This window comes from Ammodytes marinus (genome assembly GCF_949987685.1).
Source record: "Ammodytes marinus genome assembly, chromosome: 7".
Taxonomy (NCBI): domain Eukaryota; kingdom Metazoa; phylum Chordata; class Actinopteri; order Uranoscopiformes; family Ammodytidae; genus Ammodytes; species Ammodytes marinus.
In genome coordinates, this window is record NC_137211.1 from 9,461,482 (window position 1) to 9,479,961 (window position 18,480).

The 18,480-nt window shown below is 40.3% G+C and overlaps 1 protein-coding gene across 5 annotated transcripts in view; it reads right to left on the minus strand.

The window, feature by feature from the left end:
- chl1a (cell adhesion molecule L1-like a) overlaps positions 1–882 on the minus strand; it is a 60,003-nt gene extending 59,121 nt beyond the window's left edge. For 4 of the 5 annotated variants that reach the window (XM_080031746.1, XM_080031743.1, XM_080031744.1 and 1 more), the window contains exon 1: positions 177–526. The gene's annotated coding sequence lies outside the window, so the exon portion shown is untranslated. Of the gene's footprint in view, positions 1–176; positions 527–734 lie in introns of those variants that run through there. The other variant, XM_080031741.1, reaches the window with a different exon arrangement.
- Positions 883–18,480: the final 17,598 nt, after the last annotated feature.

An 18,480-nucleotide genomic window follows, 5' to 3' on the forward strand; every position in this document is an offset into this window, starting at 1 on the left:
TTCATGCTTTTATGGGTTTAATTGGTGACTTTTACAAGCTCTGACTTTTTGTTGTTGACAACCTAATATATCACAATATGTCTTTAGGACAACGTTGAATGGATCTCTCTGTCACAAATCTGGTAAACGTTAACAATAGATAGTTGTGTCAAGGTACATTTTGTCGCACAACTTACCCATAAGACGAGCAACTGGTTTTAAAAAATGAAGCTTAAATAATTATGCTGTTCCCTCAGGAGAAGCGCGCCGCATCCAAAAAAAAGTGGTGATAACTTTTAGTCCGTGATGATAATTGAATGCTGATGAGTGACGAACATCACAACTCCGGCAGATTTTAACTGTTTCTTGACCTCACTGTGTGAAACTCTTTTGACTGGCGGCCAAAAAGTGCGCAGTCAACAACAACTGTCTGCAACTATGACTCAAGTCCCCACAAGGTCGTTTCTCTATTTTGGAAGCAGTGGAGGTCAAGGGACAAGCGGGGACTCAGCGTAAGGCGCGCCTGGAATGGGTGCTGTCATAAACTATATCTGACATATGCACCAATAGGCTTTGACTACTATGGGAAATCATCGAACATCAGTCAAGAAGGGGAATGTCAAAAGCGCGAGAGGGGCGTCGTTACTTTTCATAGATCACCTGCGCAAAGTGCTTCTTCTGATAAGTGAAACAAAATGAATAGGCCTATACTACATGAAAAGACACGATTGGTCATCTTTATGAATGTCACTTACATTTGTAATGGTGATTTCAAATGACAATCGCTGTTCATTCACGCGCGTAATTGCCCTTTCCGAATATCCAAAGACGATACAAGGCTGCTGTGTGGACTTCCCTTTTTCTCGCCTGAATTTTTTCCACGCTCATATTTGAATAGCTGAACATTTCAAAGGATTGTTGTTGCTGCACAATCTCTCAGCAGGCAGGCACACTTGGAGAGAGAAGGCGAGAACACTTAAAACTATGCCAGGGTTTGCACAGAGTGACACACCCATCTGATTTGTCACTTAACACTCAAGCAACAGCAGCGTATATGAGTCATGAGCCCCGTGAGGAGATAAACACCTTAAAAACTAAGCGAGAAAGAAAAACAAGTTGTGTTGTAGTGTTCTGTCTCGTGAAGTTGAAGCGATCGCTGTCACCTGAGGTGTTTGTTCAAGTGTCTGAAGGAATGTGAAGTGTGGTTATGTGGCGACAGAGAGAGAGAGAGAGAGAGAGAGAGAGAGAGAGAGAGAGAGAGAGAGGGACCCACCAAATAAACAAGAACATGTCCGTTTGTCTATTAAAATCTCAGACCATCTCGACACAACAGCAGCTTTAATTGTAACCCGACTCCAAGAGGGGTTTGACGATACATGTAGACCTGTATCCATTAGGCTATTTAATACTTTATCACAATCAATACACAATTAAAGTCACTTCTGAAGAAAACCATGAGTTCTAGCTTTTCATGTATGAATATTGATGGAAGTAATTGTCCTCTGAGTAGCTTTTGGACTGTTTGAATGTACAGTATCAATTTGACCTTTGACCATGCAGACACAAGACTTATTTTGTCATGGATACACACATATCAGCTCAACAAGCATATCTCACTTTTGATATACACTCTTCTTTGGACTATAATCATTTTAATAATTGCGTAAAAGCTGGATCTTAGAGGTTGTTTACCCACCGGTGGAAAAGGGGTATATTTGCATTGTTTGGGCATTCAAGGTTAGGCCTTTAAAGTCACTCTCGTGAGGAGGACCCTTCAACATCCTGGCGCTTCTGAAAGTTATGCATTAGTTCTCACAATATTTAGTATTATTGTTTTTATGATAAGTGCATAATTATGTTTCTTAAATCAACGGTTCAAGTGTTCAAGTATTTGCATGTAAAACCCTGGACATTTAGTTGTTTTAACTGCAGGCTGCAGTCAAACTCTTTTGATTATCATTTAATATAAATCTCATTGTCACTTTTGGTATCTTTATAGATTATGCAATTACATTAAACACTAAAACCTCCCATCAACATACAGTATATGGAACATAGATAAAGCTCTTCACTGTCAGGTTGGCCAAAGTGTGTTCTGTTTCGGACAAAGTCCATGCGCTTAATTGTGCAGCTATATAAACATGAAGCTTACATTCTAATTACCACTCGAACCAGCAATGAAAACTATGTGCTTGAACCTTGACACCCCTCCCCCCTCTCCACAGAGAGAGGCACCGGTGCACGACTTGGAGATCACACGTTTTCACACATCATGAGGCCATTGTGCTGCGGTGACCTGTGATTTTGACCTCAAGTTGTCATTCTCTTGCTGCCACTTCACCGCTGATAAAGTGAGGTGTGTGGATTCCTCTCCACGTTTTGAGTCTCAGTATGAATCAAGAAAAAATTAAATAGCCGACTGTGGCATAATGGAAAAATATGCCCACATTTTATTCAAGTGTTGTGTCTCAAATCTGCATAACAACAGAGAAAATATGCAAATAATAATGTATGTAGGAAATCTAGTTGCCATAGTAATGTATGTTATATTAGCGGCGGCCCCTCCTGTGGTGTAACAATGCCCCCTAGTGACATCACAATTGGCCTTGCACACCAGGGTAGCAGCTGCAAAATTCAGAAATAGATTTATTTATTTGCTTTATTTATTGATTGTAAAGTCTGACATCATTTCACCAGGCTTTCATTTTCATTTCAGAATGTTATTGGACAAATTCAAACATCACTTGCGGATGTCATCTGTTTTTCAGAGAAGCTGGAAAATATGATTAGACTGATTAAGCCAAACGAGTATTTGTAAAAGTTTCGATTGACAGACAATGAGTATATTTGAACTACACAGTATCTTGTGCAGTAGACATGATAGTGCTGGCCTCAAGCAAGGTTAATTTTAACCGAGAAACATATTTTTCTATTCCAGGTTCATAAACACTGCACCACAGCCGCCTCTCGCAGCGTTTTGTTCTCGGTTGAATGTGAAAGATCTGTCAGGCTTTTTCAGTTTGATAAGCAAGAAATATTCCAATGCTGTTTTCTCCTGCTGGGTTCTATTGTGGTCATATTTTATTTATTGGAGTCAAACACTAGAGGGCTGTGTACATGTATCTGTGGTTCCCATACTGCTGTCTGTGTTGGTTTCTATGGTTGCTTTGCAAGTCATCCAGGTGCTGATTTGACATGAGTGAACGATTGTATCAAACATGTCACTAAACTTGTTGACCTTGCAGTTAAGGAAAATATTTCACTGTTCATTCGAAAAAGTCTTCTCCGGCATGGTCTTGCAAGTTGCAAGATATTGGCCTCCTAGTCTAGTCTAGACACACAGTACTGTCATATCAAAATCAAGACACCAGTGTTAAAACTGGTGAACTTTGGGAAATAATAATGACTAAACATCATGCTTTGAGAAATACTTCATGTTATCATAGTTATTGATTAGAAATATGTTGGACATGTTGCCAGTGTTCCCCAAATTGTGGAACTAACCTTCAGATAAGGCGAATGAGTCTTAACACAAGGAATAGAAATCGGACAAAACCAAGAAGAAAAGTATACTCCTTCTTGTAACTATGGGGATAACGTGACGGGGGGATACTATCTACTGTATATGACAACAATGTTGATATCAGCTATCTTGTTAGCTATATTTTACAGTAAATGGCAGATTCAGTCACGTCATATTAAATGGTCCCTATCAATATTGTCTAAATGATAGGCATGCAATGGCAATACAAATGCAAACAAAGTGAGTGTAAGATTGGTTTGAGGAACCCTCCTCCAGATGACAAATATCTTGGCTGAAATGCAAGTTAAACATTTTTTAAGATGACATTTGAATCATAAACCGTGGGCTTCCCACACAGGTTTTCCTCGGCTAAGACGGCTATATAACTAACATTTTCAGTGGGATTCTGCACTGCCATCTGCTTTTGACTGATAATCCTTTTGCTACTGCAAGGCTATCCTTCCGACTGTGAATATTAGCAGCACTTCAAGGATTGCCCATAGTACAAGGCTGAACAACTGCTCAGTGCTCACTGTATGAAATCATCCAATTATGAGCTCCTTTTGTGTTGGGGCCCAGTGAGGGCATGTTGACCTGAAGATGTCAGGGTTTCTTTCTCTGCACCCATTCCATTCAGAACCATTTTTCAATAGCTGCCTGCCATACAGAATACAGGTGTTCTTTGCAGCGTTTGATTTGACCAACCCTTCCTTTAAGTGTCGTGCAGAATGGAAGAAAGTGGTGCGGAACAAGTGTTTTGTATCAGAGGAGAATGCATTGTTTTTAATGAGTGATCGCACTGTGTATAGACTATACACTGGGAACATCACAAGCCTCATGCACAAAGTTTCAGTTCTACTGGCAATGGATTATCTCATATTTGCTGCCCATCAAGATGACAGCAACGCGACAGGGGCTAAACGGAGACGGAGTGGGAATAAATGTTGACTGATAAGTGCAATCAAAGCCAGCTGCTTCCGTTTATTGACTCAAGACCCAGGGGTGTGACTGTGTGTGAGAATGTGTTTAATATCAGCGTTGCAGCGGAGTACGAGAAGTTACATCATCACCACTTACCCGGCGGCGCACTAGACTGTTGGTGGTGCCCATGGGAAAAATGCAAACTAAAATGGTAAACGACTTTAATACACGTGTATAGGGAATAAGTGACTAAGGGTTGTGTTGTCCAATATATATGTATCTGTGTGTGTGTGTGTGTGTGTGTGTGTGTGTGTGTGTGTGTGTGTGAAACTTGCTTCACTTTATATAGTACCACAAAAAATGTTGACATGTTTTTTACTGCCATGCAATAAGGAACAGGTTAATATCACGTTGCAAGATTGTGCAATGCTCAAACAGCCATAACTTTAGTTATCATAAACTAGTACATGAAGCCCCTTTTCTACTGAATGCTTTTCATTTCATCAGCACAACCTTTCAAGGCAAAAAAGGTACAGTATCAATAACTGTAGTGCATTGTTTGTGGCAGTTTCTTACGCTAACTCAGGGGTTCTCAAACTTTTGATAGCTGAGGGCCAATTTAGGAACCCAACATTGGACCGAGGGTCGCCGAAGGAAAAAAATTTAACAAACTGAAATCATTTCAATGACCAGGTTGCGTCTTTACAGTTTACATGTATTGGTCTGCATCCAGTAATGTGAAATTAACACAGTTTAATTAATTAATGAAGGGCTTGGTTTAATTTCAACATTGGGGGGACACATAAAAAGCGGGGGTCTGTGGGTAGTCCCCCAGAAAAATTTGAGGTTCAAACACTTCATTTTGTGCATTCTGGTTAATTTCTATGCAGTAATTTGTGTCTTCTGTATTTATTTATGGTGGACATGTTAAGGAAAAGACTATAGCTCCCATTGACGCAAATCTAATGGTATATAAATCAGTAAGGCACTGAGGCATTCTGTATTGCATTCAAATACTTATTCTACTTTATTGTTCAAAACTTTCTGCACATTGAAAACGTATCACCTTTTGGAGTGTTTTTTTGTAGGACTCACTTCTCATGATGCAGCAGCAGTGTTAACTATTATGACATTATACATTGGAAATAAACAGGGTGGGCTATCAGCAGTCAACTAGGCAGATAGTTCCATGGCTATCAGCAGCTAGCTAACGTTAGCTTCTTAGCTAAACTTTAGGCAAAATAGTTAGAAACCACAAACCAGATAATGTAAGCATCCATCCTTAGACACTTGACCTAATCTAATTCACCTTGAAGGTGAGAAAGTGCATCGTATTGGGCTTCACAACTCACGATCTAACAACTTCATTGGGAACACTACACTGCCTGCTGCACTGCGGGAGGCTGACCAGACGTCTGCGAACGAAAGGCAGAGGCCAGCCGAACGTCGGCATGTTTAAGGCACGGTCCGTAGGGGCGTTATTATTAATAATTGGGGAATGAATATAAACAATTAGGAGGGATATTTAAGTGTTTCGACAATTGATTCGACAATTGACCAAACAACGGTTTGGTCAATTAAGCAAAGCAAATTTTCTAAACACTTGAAAGTAACTCTGAACAAAATCAAATACAACATATTATAATTCAAAAGGTTTTAATAAGATTCAAATGAAAGATAGAACCAGTTCGATTAGAACACAGTCTGGGGGTTTATTATACGGTCAGAACACAGGACCCTTAGAGCCAGCTAGTATCTGGGGGTCAAAGCATAGGAAAATCAGAACCAGCGAGAACAGCCTGGGACTCAGAACACAGGAGGAGACCCAACTGGATTACAACATCAGCCTGTCATACTCTACAACTAGGCCTACTCTACATTCCAGCCCTGAAGGTTACAGGGAAAGATGAGAAGGTGCTCTTTCCGTGTGGTTGCCCCAGGTCGTCTTCCTGGTGTATTTCCTTGGCATGATGGCTTTTCTACAATGTGTATGACATTAAAATAAAACATATGTCATGTAATATTACATTAAAATATGTTTAAGACTAAACTTAACTTGTGCATCATGGTGGGGGAAAGTGAGACAGTGGCTCACTTTCCCCCACCAACATAATTTGAGAAAAAACTACCTCTCTTCGCATTTCAGGCTAATCTTCAGTTATCAGCATCACATGGTTTCATATGTTGGTAGTTCATCAACACATATGATAGAAGCTTTTCTACGTGAATACATTTGCTTTGGCACAACAGTTGATTAAGTTGACAGCAAGAAAATGTACTTTTACATTAGGGCTGTCAAATTAACACGTTAATTTCGAGTAATTAATCACAGAAAAATTAACGCGATAAAAAAAATTAACACAGATTAATCGCACTTCTATAATGCCCTTTGACCCGGTGCAAAAGTGGTGCGCAGCTGCACCGAGCTGCACCTGTAGCTATACACAGCCCGCACGGGTGAAAGGGAGAAAAGTAAAGAGAGAAGCAGGGGAAAGGGCGGGGCCGAGGGCTCTATGGACGGGTTTATGGGATGCTTCGGGCAAATAAGCATGAAGGTAGGAAGACATCTTACTTTATTCTCCGCAGTGTCTGTGCATTATTGATTTAGTGGGTGCAACAATGTAGGTTCAAAAGTATCTCTCAATCTTCCTAAGTGTGTCTCAATTTTGTTTGTTTGCTAGCTGTCTCGTCTCCCGCGTAAACGGACACCTGCCCCGTGTGTGTGTGTGTCAATATTTTTGCCTATGAGTACGACGATGGGGAATGAATCGGCATAGGCATCTGTGGCAGTGCAGCGCTGTCTGTTGTGGAGACAGAAGTTACGAGAGACGGAGAGCGAGAGAGAGACAAACTGTAGCAGGCTATACAGCTGTTTATAAACGGGTATAAAAGTGTCATAAAAGTATACGATTAATTTAGATTAATTAATCACAGAGCCTGTAATTAATTAGATTATTTTTTTTAATCGCTTGACAGCCCTATTTTACATGCACCCTATTTTGGTGAAAAAACATGCTTACCACAGCACCATGAGGTCCTCTCTTTCAGGGCCATGGGGAAATGAGAGGGGCTTGAAAACATATATCTCACATGACCACAAATGTTTTCCGTTGCCTAGATACAGGGGGTGGCTCACACAATGTAACAATGTAAACCGAGATTCATCCGTGAAGAGAACACCTCTCCAACGTGCCAGACGCCATCGAATGTGAGCATTTGCCCACTCAAGTCTGTTATGGCGACGACATGGAGTCAGGTCAAGACCCCGATGAGGACGACGAGCATGCAGTTGTGCTTCCCTGAGACGGTTTCTGACAGTTTGTGCAGAAATTGTTTGGTTATGCAAACCAATTGTTTCAGCAGCTGTCTCAGTGGCTGGTCTCAGACGATCTTGGAGGTGAACCTGCTGGATGTGGAGGTCCTGGGCTGGTGTGGTTACACGTGGTCTGCGGTTGTGAGGCCGGTTGGATGTACTGCCATATTCTCTGAAACGCCTTTGGAGACGGCTTATGGTGGAGAAATGAACATTCAATGCACGAGCAACAGATCTGGTTGACATTCCTGCTGTCAGCATGCCAATTGCACGCTCCCTCAATGCTTGTGGCATCTGTGGCATTTTGCTGTGAGACAAAACTGCACATTTCAGGGTGGCCTTTTATTGTGGACAGTCTAAGGCACACCTGTGCACTAATCATGATGTCAGATCAGCATCTTGATGTGGCACACCTGTGAGGTGGGATGGATTATCTCAGCAAAGCAGAAGTGCTCACTATCACACATTTAGACAGATTTGTGAACAATGTTTGAGAGAAATGGTAATATTGTGTATCTGGAATGAATTTTAGATCTTTAAGTCCATCTCATGAAAAATGGGAGCAAAAACAAAAGTGTTGCGTTTATATTTTTGTTGAGTGTATATATATATATATATATATATATATATATATTTATAATTCATAATTCGGGCCGCCAGATATGTTTCTGCGGGCCGCATTGGCCCACGGGCCGCACTTTGAGAACCACTGCGCTAACTGAATTAATCCTTACAATGATAGATGTAAGAGACCCATGATTAACTAAAAGATATATGATATACATGAGAAAGGCATAATAGTTGAAATACGAAAGTAGAGCACTGGGTTTGTTATGAGTAGCCTACATGCAAAGTAACAGTTTATACATAATGCATTTGAATTAACATGGTAGGTCACTTTCCATTAGTTTTGTTTTCTTTAGTTTACAGTAGTGTATATTTTTAATGAGTGCATTACAAAATGAAAGCAGTTCTCTACTTGATGTTAACAAGAAAGTCATACTCCGAGCTTTGATTACTTTCCTATAGTACACCGAGAAAGTGTTATCTTCATTCACTTGTATTTTCAGTTTCATGTACACTCATAAGTCAGCATGTTGACCATTAAGGGATCCTTTATGTTATTCAAGAGATTTGAATAATTCATGCGTTTGCCTTTCTGAATGCTAAGCTATAGGCAAAGGCATTGGGAAACAGATGTGTTCACCCTTAACCAGCTAATGATCATCCGAGGAAATCTGAGAGCCAAGCAGACCCACCGCTGTTCGTGGCGGCCATAATGAGAAAACATGGCCTCTTCACACTATTTCTGCATCATTTGTCACCAAGAATTGTGCAAGTTAAGACTCTGGAACTGCAGAGTAGTCGCTCGTTACCAGCTGTTTTGAGCTTGATTCTGTCTTTGCATTTTCCTGAGTGTGCTGATGAGACCGTTTTGTGTACTGCATGTTGTTGTTTTTAAGGTTGCTGTATAATTGCCTCTAACGCACATCCTTTTCATTTCCTTTTTTGATTCTTTGTTTCGTTTTGTAGACAATGCTTGTAGCTTTTAGCGCATGCTAATTGCAGGGGATGGTTGTGTCATTGACAAGTAGTGAGTGAAAACATTAATTAGGAAGAGGTTATTGAAAATCTATAAAGCGGCCTGCACCTTGCACCTATATATATATATATATATATAAATCCCAGTCAACAAGGATAGATCATTTTATTGAACACCTCGGAAAAATGTTTGAAAATAAAAGCTATTAGCATAGGCTGAACGTCAATGATGAGTGTCTTTGTGCAGGAGCCCTCTCCGGAGAGGGAAAGAATGGGAGCGAACCCATATGGGTGACGTCCCCTTTGTTTGTTTCATTATACTGCAGGGTTCACTTACGTATAAGCCTTTAATGCTCTCGGAATGAAAGTAAACACCAGTCCCAACTGCTTTGTTTTCTAATCAACAGGCAAACATTTGATTTAAGGAGGCACAGAAACCCCTCAGGGCCTGGGAGCACCTGTTGGGTAAAGCAAGTTGGGTGACGCTGTAGAAATCCTTCTTTTCTGTCAGTTGTAAATTTATTGTTTCACTCATGGATATATTTTTTTTTGCTACAAGGGCCTCATGTTTGTTTTAAATAAAAAGTGGTGTTTTGCAAGGTGTATTTATATAAAGATGAATGCATACACTCAAATTAATAACACACTCGTACATATTATTGCATTCATTTGCCTATTGAGTTTTTTTTTAGATTTTTAAGTTAAAAAAAAATAAAAAATAAATATAGTAGGGGAGAACAGGGTAATGTGAGACACGCTTTACATTTGCTCTCCTCTTAGCGAGCTAAAATGATTTATCAGTCAAATGTACACATTTCCCATTCATTCAGGATGTTTCCTAGCAATGTACGTTATCAGAATTTATTCAGGACGAACGGCAGTGAAAATATGATTGTTTCAAAAAAAGTTGTCATGTGTCTCACTTTACCCCAGCTTCGGGGTAAACTGAGACAGACCAAAAAAATCGAGGGGGTAAACTGAACCACTTGCTTTTTCCACCCTAAACTACCATAACAACACATTTTGTAACAGTTACAATCCTGAAAGCTAGCTCGAAAATCAAATATTCCAAAACTAATGTCGGACGAGTAACAGAATCATGGGGTTTGGCCAATTTAGCAAAACATTTTTCTAAACACTTGAAAGTAACTCTGATCAAATACAACATATAATTCATATTCAATAATTATTATTCAAATAAAAGATAGAACCAGTTAGTTTGAAAACAGTCTTGGGGTCATAGACAAGACCCTTAGAGCCAGCTAGTGTCTGGGGTTCAGAGCAAAGGACAATCAGGACCAGCTTGAACAGCCTGGGACATTTTCCATCTTTTGAGTTTTTGATTAATATTTTTCTGCATTTGTTTTATTGGGATCATTCATTTAATAAAGACATATTACTTAGATTCCATTGAAGTTAAAGGTCACTCTTCTGTCCCCCAGATACATACCTGCCAAACCATGCCCTTGCTGACACGGGGAAATGAGAGGGGCTTGAAAACTTATGTCTCACATGACCAAAAATGTGTTCTGTTGCCTAGATACAGGGGGTGTCTCACATTACCCGATGTCTCACATTCCCCCGTTCTCCCCTATCTTACTTTCGTGTCCATATCTCTACTCTGGAAACATTGAAAGAGAAAAAAAAGGTGATGCTGAAGGCAGCCAAAGACCACGTGTGAGATTCATTCACTTTTTAATACGAGAAAAATTGCCAAATTTAAACCCAAAATTAAACCCCGAAAACACAAACACACACACACACACACACACAGACACCAGATGAATCAATGGAAGGCTGGTGAGAATGAGAGCTAAAATATTTATAGGTAATGAATATTCAACTGACAGTACTTTTGTATCATCCCCCTCAACAGTTTTACAGTTAAAATATTTATGGCTGCTTACATAAATGGATCAGCCACACAACCTATACATTGGGGATGTCTAGGTGAGTATAAACGGATGGTCCGTGAGGCGTGTGGGTCTCTATGGATACGAACCGGTTCCAGTTGTCTGAAAGCATGATTTAATTCTGATCGTCTCCCTCATGCTGTCAAATAAAGTATCCCTGATCAAGAGGAGGACAAAAGTAGTTCCATACAAAAAAAATTATAGTTAAAAATGTCCTCCTCCGATCCCTTACCCAACTTGACACCTCCCCTCCCCCTGCCCTGTCCTCACTGAAACGGAAGCATTAAAGCAAATGTCGATCTGGTTATCACTTTATGTATCACTTTGGCAGAATTTATAACCAAATGAGCAGCGCCGCAAATGTCTGTTCAGATTGGCATGAGGACGCGGACAGTAATGTCTGCTGCCACCTGCTATACTCTCTCAGTGTTTTCTGCTCGACAGTGCAGTGCAGAGCTGAAGGCAGCGAGTCCAATTCTCTCTGCCCGGCAAGTTTAAGGATTTAGGGACCTTTTACCAGGACTGTAAAGGTATCGGGAGATGATGATGATGCAATTTCATCTCGTCAAAACCTGGGGAGGTTGGAGAAACTGATTGTCAACAAACTAATGCTAGGAACTCTGTTGGGCTGATTTCATGGCGCTGGGTGAGGAGTGTATAGGCCATTTCATTTGCACACTATCAAGTCCAAGGTGGGTGATTGTTACAGGCCACAACCACTGCAGAAGAGCCCCAGAGTAAGACACTAAACTCCAAATTGCTGCGAGGGTGACGTGTGGCTGTTTAAGATTAAGAGGAAGAAACTCGCTGCCCTCTTTGTGCCTCTTTAAGTTGCCTTAAAAAAAATTGTTTTAATAAACTGTGCTCACTGCTGGTCGGTATTCAACTTTAGAAGTGACTCAATGGCTCTCAGCGTGAAACTGCCTTTTTTTTGTTTTATTGCTGGTGCACCAGTCACAAACACTGTGGAATTGTATAATGCAGCAAAGCCTTTCAACAGAAAAAAAAGCCTCTCGTATTCCACACACAGGGAAAAGGCTTCAGCAAAGACAACCAGTGGTCACAAGTAGACCCTCACCAACGCCAACTAAAAAGCACTTAACCGGACATTTGTTTAATAGCACTACAAACCGCAGCCCTCTCAGAATGACCATCAAGTTGAATCAACACCTCTGGCACAACAGACCATTAAAAGCATTCCCACATTTTTCTATAAATGGGAAGAAAAAAACACTCAGAGCTGCTGCTGTACAGAATTGTGTGACATTTCAATCAGTGTATAATCATGGGGGCTCTCATTACTGCAACCAATATGCTGTATAATCATTGTTACAGTAAATTACTCCAGTTACCTAAATATGAATGATGAAAAAGTGGGTGAAATAATTGGTGGTAACCTATGTTGCGGCAGAGGTATTGTAAATGCCGGTAAATTAAGGGTCAAGATCATGACCATATTTCCAAATAGAAACCATATTGTTTCCTGCAGCAATTTAGAAGGCTACTGTTCTTCTCCCCCCCATAGGGCATCATCACTCTCCACAAGAATGTTCAATAGCGTAAGAAGGATGAGAGCTGGTAATGGACGAAAGCAGTTTTCCCATCACACCGCCATCTGTTGTTGCAAGAAAGCTCTAGTTTTCTTTATGTTGTAGGAACACTGCCCTGAACACCCATTCAGACGTTATGGAACCTATGGGTGCCATAAATATGGAATTCATGTAACCTGTGATTCACAATTAAAAATCCAGTCAAAAAGTATGCAGTGAATTCCAATGTCTTATTTCATTTGTGGTGTGTTTGTTTGTTTGTCTGTTGGCTCATGTATATGTTTCAAAATATGTCAACCAACAATTCATTGAGGGTGAACCGCTACATGCAGCACCTTATCTGTAAATTGTGAGAATTGACACATTAATTATATCTAGCCCACGTCATAAAATAATATACAGCTTTAATTCACGTATATTACATGTTAAGATTGATATACAGAAGGTTTTTAAAATAAGATATTACCTCGTTTGATGAATGTATCGCTGCCACCTGCCATATGCATTTCCATAGATAGATATTCACACAGGCAGACACATAAACACACACACACACACACTCACTCTCTCTCTCACACACACACACACACACACACACACACACGCACGCACATCTCCCTGGTGAATTTACCGGCCTCACCCCAGGTCAGAGCTCATAAGCTGGTCTCTACTTGCAGGTCTCTACTCTAGCCAAGTGCATTCTTTATTGACCTACAGGAGGATTTATCTCGAAGTGGATCTTTCCCTTCATTAGCCCCTAGCAAGCACCCCCCCCCCCCCCCCCCAAGCAGTAGAGAGTCAGTTCTTGATCCTCAATGGACCTCCATAGCCATGGAACTGCAGATTGCAATAAAACGGTATGTTAGCCCATTAGTCGTCTATGCCGAGCTGTTGAAAACTGTCTGGCTAATGAACTGAGTGTAAAAATGAAAAGAGAATGAACAAAAAAGCAGAACTAAACAAAACAACATGGAAAACTTGCAGAGTTACGTAATACGGAGGAGACAGAAAGTGAGCAAGATCCTCATTAAGAGTGTCTGTGTGATATATTTAAGTGAACAGTAGAGACAGGACCCGAATAATTTCAGATTGACAGACACGTTCAGATGTATTTACCACAGGGCAAAGGGGTGAAGAAAGAGGAAGATCATTTATGCTTTTGTGAAAAATGATTGGGGCGAAAGTGAAAGTAAGTTTAAATATTTCAAGCATTGACTGTTAAATGTTTCACAAAATAATAAAGTTGGCTCCTTAGTCTTTTCTCCAGTCCTGACAAATTGTCAAATGACTTTCCATTTGCAAGTGACAAATTGCCTTAGGTTTCTACCTGTGTGTGTGTGTGTGTGTGTGTGTGTGTGTGTGTGTGTGTGTGTGTGTGTGTGTGTGTGTGTGTGTGTGTGTGTGTGTGTGTGTGTGTGTGTACGTGTGTTTAGTGCATCTGTGTCTGTGTGTGTGTGTGTGTGTGTGTGTGAGTGTGTGTGTGTTTAGTGTGTCAGTGTGTGAGTGTGTTTAGTGTGTCTGTGTGTGTGTGTCCTTTTCATACAACAGCCTCCACTTCCTCGTCTTCAAACGAACACATTTTCCCCCCACACAGCCTGAAGAAATTCTGTCAGGTGTGCAGTCAGGAGTTGAGTAATGCTCTTTGATCAAGAAACATCATAATTAACAATCTTAAATCCCATTTGAAGTGTGTGCACGGGAGATTTCCGCCGCCACTTCGTAGGAAATTGCTGTGTTTTGCTGTCTGTTAACCGACCTGCAGAGTGAGCAAATTAAGCGGCGATGTTGCCCCCCCTGCAAAACTGGGTTAAACATGGGGGTCGCTGCATTGTGCGATAAGCACAGATCTTGCAACCATTTGCACTTTTCTTTGTGCTTCCCCCAAAATTAGACAAGCAAGTCGAACAGGAGAATTTACATTGAGTCGTCTGAATGGTTGAGAAATAAGACCTAATGACTTTTGCAGCTTAACTCACGCATTCAAGGCACAATGCTCATTGCCATTGTGCACACACACACACACACACAAACACACACACACACACACACACACACACACACACACACACACACACACACATGCCACATATGCACACATATACATACATGTAACCACAAACACACACACATACACACTCACTCAGACGGTGGAGGAAGTAATGCCTTCAGGGGTTTGCTATTAAGATGGTTAATCCGCGGGCCTCGAGAGGAGCAGGATAAAATATTCCTGGAGGAAGCTTTTCACAACAAGCTCCTAGGATCAAGTGCATGAATAAATTACAGGCATAATTAAAGGAAATGTCAAATGGCTGCTGTATGGAGCATTATTAACGATGCCCTGGCCATGTTAAAAGACCTGGGCCTGGAATGAGGATGATCAATGCAGGTTTAATGGGGTTCCAAGTAGACTGAGGGGACTTCAGGAGCTACGTTACTACACCTGGGCTTCACCGAGGCAACAGCCAGCACAGATATTGACCTGGTTGTGATGTACACAAGGTGAACGTGATTACGCTAGTACAGAAGAGGGATTCAGTGCTGGGTTCTTGAGAGAAAGAGACAGGCAGAGAGAGAAAGAAAGAGCGAGACGGAGAGTAATGAATGTATGTGGAAAAAAGTGCAAATATAGAAAGGAAGTGGCAGAAAGAGAGTTGAAGGAGAGAGCGGTTTCTTTGCAGTCTTGTCATGGTAATCAACGTCGTCTTTCCACCATGAGCCAAAGCTGTCAGCGGATGCTTATCAAAAAACAGTGAAACGTCAGCCTTCTGCAACTCAGTACGCTCAGCAATCCAATTTCTTCCAGTCTGCGAAAGCAGTTTTGAATTATAGCCAAGTCAAGTGAAGAAAATGTTCTTTATACAGTGCAAAATCACAAATTTACCCCAGAGGACTTTACTGTCTGTATAGCCTACACCATGCAACACCCTCTAAATATCCTTAGACCCTTGAATCGGACAGATGGGGGGAAAAACAACTTAACAGAGGAAGGAAGAAAGATACCTGAAGAAGGGAAACAATGAAAGAAACTGTCTTTCAGGAAGGAGAGACGTGCGATAGCTGAACCATAAAGTTTAGAAGGTCCCTATACTTCATTGGCTCAGGTCAAACTTTCAGTAAAAAGGCAATCAATATCAACATCATCATCAATATCAAACTCAATTTTTACTTACTTTTGTGTACCCTGACGACCCCAAAACCCGCCAGTGGGTTAAAAAGCATTTCTTGTTTAAAAGAAACAACAACTTTTTTCTGAATGGAGGAAAATTGTTTGTACAGGCCTACTGTAAAAGTTATGTTTATTTTTCACTACTCCCAAAACTTAAAAGTATTTTATGCACCAAAAAAACTGATTCAATATTGCTGTCATTTCAACAAATATCTGAGATCCAGTTGCCATTTTTGTTTTTCTTTTGTCTTCATAGTTCCATCCAAATTTCTTTTTTACATTCAAATGACACCACTGCAGCACACATATCACTTTAGCCCAGGTTGACATGAAATAAATTATTTTGACTTTACAGGGTTGATATAAGCTTTAATAGCTAATAAATCAAGTTGGACCAAAACATTTTCCAAAAAAAGCTGGGTCGCAGAGGCCAAAGTTACCTGCTCCGTTATATTTCCACAACAAGCAGGTGTATTTTAGTGCAGTGTCTTGTACAGTTGAAAACAGGTAGCAAACAGAACATTTCAGTCTCCTCCAATCACTTTTGTTGGAGTGATGTCACTCATTTCCCATGCATGCCTCACTTGCAAACAACAAAGCCACTCTCACACATTTTAAAGTGATTTTAGCACCCCACTCTGCAGCACTGTGTTTTCAGCCACTCGCAGCTCATTATATTGCTTTTCTGGTGTATGTATACTTGAGTCCCAATGGCTCTCACTGGCCCCACATATTATAACTGGCAGTCACTCCTAGCTCATAAACTCACACAATGTGATTACATGCTGCATGCTGTCTACTGACAAAGGAAAGGGTTGCTGAAGTAAAGACGTGGCTGGTGAAGAAAATCAAACCAGTTTTTGTTTTGGAGACAAGATGGTTAACACAAAATACTATCTAAAAAAAAATAGGTGTTACAATGGATTTCAAACACAACTATATGTTCAGCATTACATTTTTATTTAGCTGTGAGAATAGGGCATAGCAGTGTGTCTGTGTGGATCTACGACTTGAACCACACAATGGCACATTATTCTGTTTCATGGAGTGTCCGAGGCATTATACTGTTCTTGTATTTAAGGTTAAGGTAAGGATGCTTTTAGCTAAACTTTTTGTATTATCACAATAAATCAATTGACAAGAAATAGTTTATCAGGGGTTAGATGTCTGAGTTGGTGAGTTGACAATGGAGCTATAGAAATATGTATCAAGACAGAAAATCCAGCTTATCTATTGGCATAAAATAAGAAGGAGCCTGCAAGTGTTTTCTTTAACGCTGTGGATTCAAAGTTGTTGTTTGTTTTAAAGCCCCTGAAAAAACCCTCTGAAAATGTGGTTCTAAGCATGTCTTTGTTATATGATATATTAATCACAAAACAAGATGCAATAAAAGTCAGAGTGAAACAGAAAATGAACTACTTAACACTCAAAAGTTCACTTGTCTGCTGTTTTAAAGGAGAAGTAAGTGATATTTATAAGTGTCAAATCACTCTATATTCCTACAGCAATCACTTAAACAATATGCAGTTCATAACACAGGTCTCCCAGTCATTCAGCTTTGAAAGTTTGAAAAAAAACAGTCGCAGAAGCATCTTGGTGTTTTTCTTTTTTTTTGGGGGGGGGGGGGGTGCCTCACTGACAATTTAAGCTTAGGGCACCCAAAAGCTTAGCAGCGGCCCTGCCATCACGACACTATTTATTTGACGAAGACAGCTGCACGTTCACGTGGTGGTGACGTAGGGACGAGGGAGGGGACTGCTAGTAACTGACAGCTAAAAGGACCGTATCGCTTACTTCTCCTTTAAAATACATTTTAGAATAAAAAAAACGGATAGCTTTGATTTGAATGCTGCCTAAACCTGATTGATGCTGGGAAAGAAGTGGTGTCACCTTTTGCCAACCAAGCCCCATCCTCTCACAAAATAATTTGTGAAAGAGTCAGATTAAACAGCAGGGAAATAAATCTTGCAGTAAAATGTGTGTTTATGTAGGACCCCATTGCTCATAGTAACAGGGCCATTAAAGTAAAAAGGGTTCCGGGACCTTTAAAAGTACATCTTCAGTGTTCATTACCGATATACTGTAGATTATATTAACTTCGTAAGTGAGAAATCCTGTTTTTTTCTCTGTCACTTCTTATTACCATACACACGAGTCTGAGCCACTGTCGCTATGGAAAACAATGTCATTCGGGCATGAATCAGAGGCAGTTCATTCAGAGCTCTTCATCGCAGCAAAAAACACAGCGCTTGTGTTGCGATACATTGAGTCAGAATCCAAAATTAAACAGATTCAAATGCTGAATGTTTTTTTTTTATCTGATTTCCATAAAGCCCTTAAGCTTCCACAAAGGTAAGCGGAGCCCCCTTTAAGCTCAGTGATTGAAAGTTTCTTGTGAGACGTGGATGACTTCTTGTGTTTTTATGCACACAGATTTGTACATTTTCACTTTTTAATCAAAGTACAAGATTTTTTTAATATGTTTTATATCTTTATTTGAATTGTTCGTCATATTTTGAGAATATGATTCAACTCATCTGAAACTAGCTGAAATACCTCCTACATGCGTCTCA